This window comes from Nicotiana attenuata, chromosome 9 (assembly GCF_001879085.1).
Source record: "Nicotiana attenuata strain UT chromosome 9, NIATTr2, whole genome shotgun sequence".
NCBI classification, from domain to species: Eukaryota; Viridiplantae; Streptophyta; class Magnoliopsida; order Solanales; family Solanaceae; genus Nicotiana; species Nicotiana attenuata.
The window spans coordinates 39269661-39276990 of NC_031997.1; positions in this window are offsets into that span (position 1 = coordinate 39269661).

Here is a 7330-nt window from a genome sequence, read left to right on the forward strand (position 1 = left end):
CCAAGTCATGAACTGGATAATTCTTCTCATGAATCTTCAGCTGTCGTGAAGTATATGCAATAACCTTGCTACCCTGCATCAATACCGCACCAAGTCCAATACGAGATGCGTCAAAATATACTGTATAGGGCCCTGAACCTGTGGGCAACACCAACACCGGCGCCATAGTCAAAGCTGTCTTGAGCTTCTGAAAGCTCGCCTCACACTCGTCCGCCCATCTGAACGGGGCACCCTTCTGGGTCAACCTGGTCATCGGGGCTTCTATAGATGAAAACCCTCCACAAACTGACGTCTCGCCAATCTCAAGAAACTTCGGATCTCTATAGCTGATGTAGGTCTAGGCCAATTTTGAACGGCCTAAATCTTCTTAGGATCCACCCGAATACCCTCTGCTGATACAACGTGACCCAAGAAAGCAACTGAACTCAACCAAAACTCGCATTTCGAAAACATAGCATATAACTTGCTGTCTCTCAGAGTCTGAAGAATGATTTGAAGATGCTCCTCATGCTCCTCTCGGCTGCGGGAGTAGATCAAGATATCATCAATCAAAACAATCACAAAGGAATCCAGATAGGGCTTGAACACCCGGTTCATCAAATCCATAAATGCTGCAGGGGCATTTGTCATCCCGAATAACATCACTAGAAACTCATAATGCCCATACCGAGTCCGAAAAGCTATCTTAGGGACGTCGGATGCCCTAATCCTCAACTAATGGTAGCCAAACCTCAAATCGATCATCAAAAACACTTTAGCACCCTGAAGCTGATCAAGTAAGTCATCCATCATCAGCAATGGATACTTGTTCTTGATGGTGACTTCGTTCAACTGTCGATAGTCTATGCACATCCTCATCGACCCATGCTTCTTTTTTACAAATAACACCGGCGCACCCCAGGGTGAGACACTAGGTCTAATAAAGCCCTTATCGAGCAAATCTTGCAACTACTCCTTCAATTCTTTCAACACTGGCGGGGCCATGCGGTATGGCGGAATAGAAATGGGCTGAGTGACCGGAACCAAATCAATACAGAAGTCAATATCCCTGTCGGGTAGCATCCCCGATAGGTCTGCAGGAAATACCTCTGGGAACTCTCGAACAATTGGTACAGAATCCATGGAAGGAATCTTCGCACTGGAGTCGCGGACATAAGCCAAATAAGCTAGACAACCCTTCTCGACCATGCGCTGAGCCTTCATATAAGAAATAACCCCACTGGTAGAATAACCAGGAGTCCCTCTCCACTCTAATCAAGGCAACCCCGGCAAGGCTAAGGTCACTGTCTTGGTGTGACAGTCTAATATAGCATGATAAGACGACAAACAATCCATCCCCAAAATGACATCAAAGTCAACCATATTGAGAAGTAAGAGATCTACAAAAGTCTTAAGACCTCCAATAATGACCACACACGAACAATGGACACGATCTACCATAATAAAATCCCCCACCTGTGTGGACACATAAATGGGAGCACCCAAAGAACCACGAGGCACAACCAAATATGAAGCAAAATAGGATGATACATACGAATAAGTAGATCCCGGATCAAATAACACTGAGGCATCCCTACTGCAAACTGAAACTGTACCTGTGATAACCGCGTCAGATGACTCAGCCTCAGGCCATGCTAGAAAAACATAGCATCGGGGCTGGGCCCCACCACTCCAAACTGCATCTCGAGGACGGGCCCTGTCTGGCTGGCCTCCACCTCTAGCGGCCTGACCTCCATATCTAATACCTCGACCTACACCTCTAGCTGTTTGACCGATGCCTCTAGCTGACTGAGCGGGCTGTGGAACACCCGGTGCCGGGACCATGGCACGAGAATCCTGATGCTGAGAACTACTCGATGCTCGAGGGCAATACCTAGCAATGTGCCTCGGATCGCCACAAGTATAACAAGATCTCGGCTGTTGTGGCTGATGACCCTGAAACCGGCCCTGGCGGCCTGAGTAACCACTTGAAAACACTGGAGCGGAGGTGCACTGATAGTAGCTGGTGGTGCACTGTAGGCTAGCTGATCGGAATACTGCATATGAGAGCCACGGCCACATGGAGCACCGTGAGATGCCTGAAGCGCTGAATGAAACAGCATGGGAGGATGGCCTATGCCAAAAGTACCCTGGCCTCCAGATGAGGCCCCACTGAATCCACCGGAGTGACGAGGCCTCTTGTCAGACCCCTGACCACTCCGCTGAGCTAACACCATCTCAACTCGTCTGGCCACATTGGCTACATCCTGGAAAGAAATCTCGCTCCCTGTCTCCTTAACAATTTGCAATCTGATAGGCTGAGCAAATCCCTCAATAAACCTCCTCACCCTCTCTCTCTCTCTCTAGGTAGGGATTATAAGAAGAGCATGACGGGCCAAATCAATAAAGCGGGTCTCGTATTGAGTAATGGACATGCTGCCCTACTGGAGACCCTCGAACTGCCTACGATAGTCTTCTCTCAGTGTAACAGGAAGGAAATTCTCGAGAACTAGCTAAGAGAGCTGGTCTGAAATCAAAGCAGGCGACCAGCTGGTCTAGCCAAACAAAAATCCCTCCACCATTTCTTGGCGGAACCTGACGGACGAAAGGCAGCAAAGTCGACCCCATTGGTCTCCACTATCCCCATGTTACGTATCACCTCGTGACAATTGTCTAGATAGTTCTGGGGATCCTCTGAAGATGTACCGCCATAGGTAGTGGTGAAAAGCTTGGTAAACCTATCCAATCTCTACAAAGCCTCAGAAGACATAACCGATCCATCACCGATCTGTGCTGCAACACCCGGCGGAACTACCCCAACGGGCTGAGATGCTGGAGTCTGAAACTGAGGAGCCATCTACTCCGGAGTGTGGGTAGCTGGAGTCTGGGCTCCTCCCCCAGCCTGAGAGACGGCTGGTGCTACAGGAAATGTGCCGGCCTGAGCAACACTCTCCATAAGGCCCACTAAACGGACCAAAGCATCCTGAAGTACTGGGGTAGCGATGAACCCTTCTGGAACCTGAGTTAGCCCTGCTGGGATAGTCTAGCTTGGAGCATCCTCATCAAACTCGACCCGAGGCTCCGCCGCTGGTGCTGCTGATTGAGTTTTGGGCTGAGCCCTGCCCCTTCCTCAGCCTCTAGTACGGCCTCGGCCTCGTCCTCTGCCCCTCGTAGAAGCTGCCACTTGTGGCTCTGGCTACTGCTCGACTGAAGAAGCGGTACGTTTTCTCGCCATCTACGAAAAAACAAGAGTAGAGAATCCAATTAGCATTGAGATATCAAATCGAACGACAGAGAAGAATATAAGTGAAATTGTTCCTAAATTCTGTAGCCTCGGGGGGATAAACACAGACGTCTCTATACCGATCGCTTAGACTCTACCTAGCTTGTTCGTGAATTGTGAGACCTAGGCAACCTAGTGCTCTAATACCAACTTGTCACAACCCGGATTTCCCACCGTCGGGACCGTGATGGAGCCTAACTTTTTGGATGCTAGGCAAGCCAACAGTTAAGGATTTAATACGCTAACCTTTGACCAAATTAGTAAATAACAGCAAATAAACCACAACAGATTAAAAATTATGCAGAATTTCATAATAACCCAAGTACTTATACACCACTACCCAGAAACTAGTGTCACAATTCACGAACTTCTAAGAGTCGCCACAAATACTGGTTGAAAGAAAGTACAACTGTTTTGAATGAAAAGAAACAGTAAACTAGAATAACTGAAAGGGGACTCCAGGGTTTGCGGACGCTGGCATATCTACCTTGGGTCTCCCGTGGGTTTGAAGGCAGCAACTCAACTCGGGTCAACATGATCCAGTACCGAAATCTACACAGAAAATGCAGAGTGCAGTACCAGTACAACCGACCCCATGTACTGGTAAGTGCCGAGCCTAACCTCGGCGAAGTAGTTACGAGGCTAGGACAAGACACATACTTAAACCTGTGCAGTTAAACAATATTCTAGCTGAATAACAATTAATAGAAGCTAAGAAGAAATTTTTGGGAGGGGGAAAACATGCCATGGGGGTACCGAAAATAAAGAATCACAGCGGTAGATGAATTTAAATAGCTAGTATACTTTGAACTGATAATAATAAGTAAACATAGCAAACGGAAAATGCACGACATCAACCTTCGTGCTTTATCATTCTTCCTCATCACATAAGTAATAGAAACGTGCACGACATCACCCTTTGTGATTTATCACTCTACCTCACCAAAATAGAGACAACAATAATAGAGAGATAGAAATGACAACAACAAGTGTTACTTCAACACTTAGTTCCACAATACTGATAAGTTGGTATTTTACCAACATATCTTGTCTTTAAGCCTATATTTTTGCTATGTTTGAGTGATAAAATCATGTGTTTAATGCCATTTACTTCTATATTACAGGTTCTATGTGATTTAGAAGTGATCTTGAAGAAATCAAGTGAAACGAGTCAAAAAGAAGATGAAAAGAAGAAAATCTGTAAAATGGCCTCAATTGTCGCAAATGCGACACATTTCTGGGAAATGCGAACAAAGCAGTCATGGGAATTGCGAGTGGACCATCGCAATTGCGAAGGAAGAACAATCAAGCAGTCTTCACAAATGCGAAGAAGACTTCGCAAATGCAAAGTCAACCCAGGCAATCAACCTTCGCAAATGCGAAGGTCAACACTATATTCAAAGGTTCGCAATTGCGAACTTTTGTTCGTAAATGCAAAAATCGTGCTTCAGTTCGAGGCAATTATGTCATTACACATTTTTTGGCCCCCAAACCCTTTAATATCCAAACCAGCTCATTTGTAAAATATCTTTTTGGCTTATTTTCAGTCTTAGGACTAGAGAGAACAAGGTTGGAAGCTAGGGTTTGCACATACACTTTGGTCTTGAAGATTTGAAGCTTTTGGTTGAGAATTCTTACCCATTTATGTTCATTTCTTCATTTCCTTGCTTTGTATTGAATATCTAAGTGTGTAGTATTTTATTCAACACTTGAATCTTGTTTATTGAAATAATCATATTTAAAGTGTGGAGTAAATACCTTGTTGTGCTTATGTATTGAATGATTTTTTATCTTTTATGGAGTGAGTTATTGTTTGTTTAATTATTCTTGTTCTTTAATGTTTCCAAAGGGATTAGTTAACCCTAGGACTTGCCCATTAACAAGAACTTGAGGCTTTAACCCTCATTTTATAGATTCTACCTAGGGATAGGATTGAACTACTTCTAGCCATATCCGGGTGTGCTTAATCTCCTAATTGTTTTAGGGATAACTCAATTAGGAAGTCTTGTTAGTCTTTGGAAGAAGCTAATATAGAATTATTGCCCGTGGCTAATTAACATGAACTCGCTCATATTTGTAAAATCGTGAAATACATTTGATCGTTACTTGAGTGTAATTCGCAATGCATCCATACTTGTAGCAATTGATCATATTACTTGCTTTCTAGGTTAGTTTATATTTTCGCATTTAGGTATAATTATTTTCTCAAAACAATTCTTAGTGTTTGGCATTGCATCATAAGTGATAATTCTCTTACATTCCTAGTCGCCTACATATTGTTCTCTGTGGGGTTCGACCGCGACTTATAGTTGGGTAAATTATATTGCATGCGACCGTGTCCATTTACTTTTTAGTAGTGGATTTGGACGTCATCAAAATTGGCGCCATTGCCGGGGAACAATTTGGTGTAATTTAGGTTGTTTGAGAAATAAGCGTAAGTGCTTTGGTCCAAACTTGTGAATATTTGTGCAGTTAATTTTTCTTACCTTGGTCTATTTTTTTTATTTGTTTCTTGTTTATTTTGTTATTTTTGAAAAGTGGCATCATTTACTGAAATTTGGTCGGATGGTAGTTGTTCATACTTTAATGACCCATGTCCTTATTGTGGAGGACCACACTCGTGGCAAAATTGTTTAAATTCTCCCGGGGGTGGATTGTGCGCACAATCTCAAACCCATAAGTGAATTATTTGTGATAAGTGTGGTCGTCAAAGTGGTCATTGGGAGTATTGTGCTTATTTGTCCTTCCCTTCCCCAAACCCCCGCTATGATGATTCTACTTTTTGTGATAAAAATGATAGGGCTATGGAAGTGGAAAAAGTTGAGCATGGTCAGAATAGAGAGTTCAAGCTCATGTTAGAATGCCTAATTGAAGGAGGAAACAAAGAACAAAGTGCCTTGGAGGAGCTTTTGGAAAATAGTCTCCAAAATGACTTGGCACTTGAAAAGTTGCACTCACAAATGGGAGAAATGCTTGAAGCTTTAGAAGTCCAAAAAGTCACGGAAGTTAATGATAGCCAAGAATTTTCCTTAGATGTGGAAGCCTAAAATCCTTCCTTGGCACTTGATCAACACCAAGAATAACTCTCAAATGCTCAAAATAAGAAGATGATGCTCATGTTGGAGGCCATTCTTGCAAATGAGGAGAAGCACAACTTTGCACTCGAGGACTTGAAGCAAGTCTTGATTCAAAATGATGATAATATCTGCACTTTGGATGATCAAATGTAAATATTGGTTGAGGCTCACTATGCCCACCAACTTGAGAGTGTGGAAGGAAGTCAAGAAGAATCCGATTTCGAGGAAGAAAGTGAGCTCTACTTAGAGGAATCAAGAATAGAACATCCACCAACCGACTTCATGAGTGTTAGTGATGCCAAGAAAAATATGGAATTAGAGTCAACCGGTGTAAATGAAAATTTGGTTGAGATTGACTCTAGTCCCGGGGGAAAAAGAGGATGTCAAAATCCAGGAAGAATTGAAATTTGGAGGTTTGATGTTACATTCCAAGCATTTTCAACATTGGAATTGTGTGGTGATATGGGAATTGAACTACGCGAGTCAATGAGGGATTGCGAGGAGGAAAGGCACAAACCATATATCTTACAATTTGAGGGAACAAGAAGGCAAAATGACATTCCTCACATGAAAGCCAAGAAGTGCAAAATGAAGAAATTAAGTCTTGGCTTGATCATCTACTTACCACCCCCAGCGCTCATGGTCACAAGCTTGATTCCAAGTTGGGTGCCCAATTCATATCATCAAAGTGGCGAGAAAAGTGGTAAAGTGACTTGCGTCGTGCCACGACGTTAAATGCATCGCTTGGTGGGAGGCAACCCATCGTTTTTCAAAATTTTTGGTCATTTTTGAAATTTTCCTTTTTAGAATAGCTTATTATATTGTTTCTAACCAATCTGCCAAGTTTCACAATTTTTGGAGTTGATTTGAGTAGGTTAGGGCGACGGAGAGCACAAAAGCCAGAAGCTGAAAATTTGCAGGGGCACTAGTCTTCGCATTTGCGAACTTTTGTTCGCATTTACGAACCTGGTCCATCGCATTTCCCAAACTT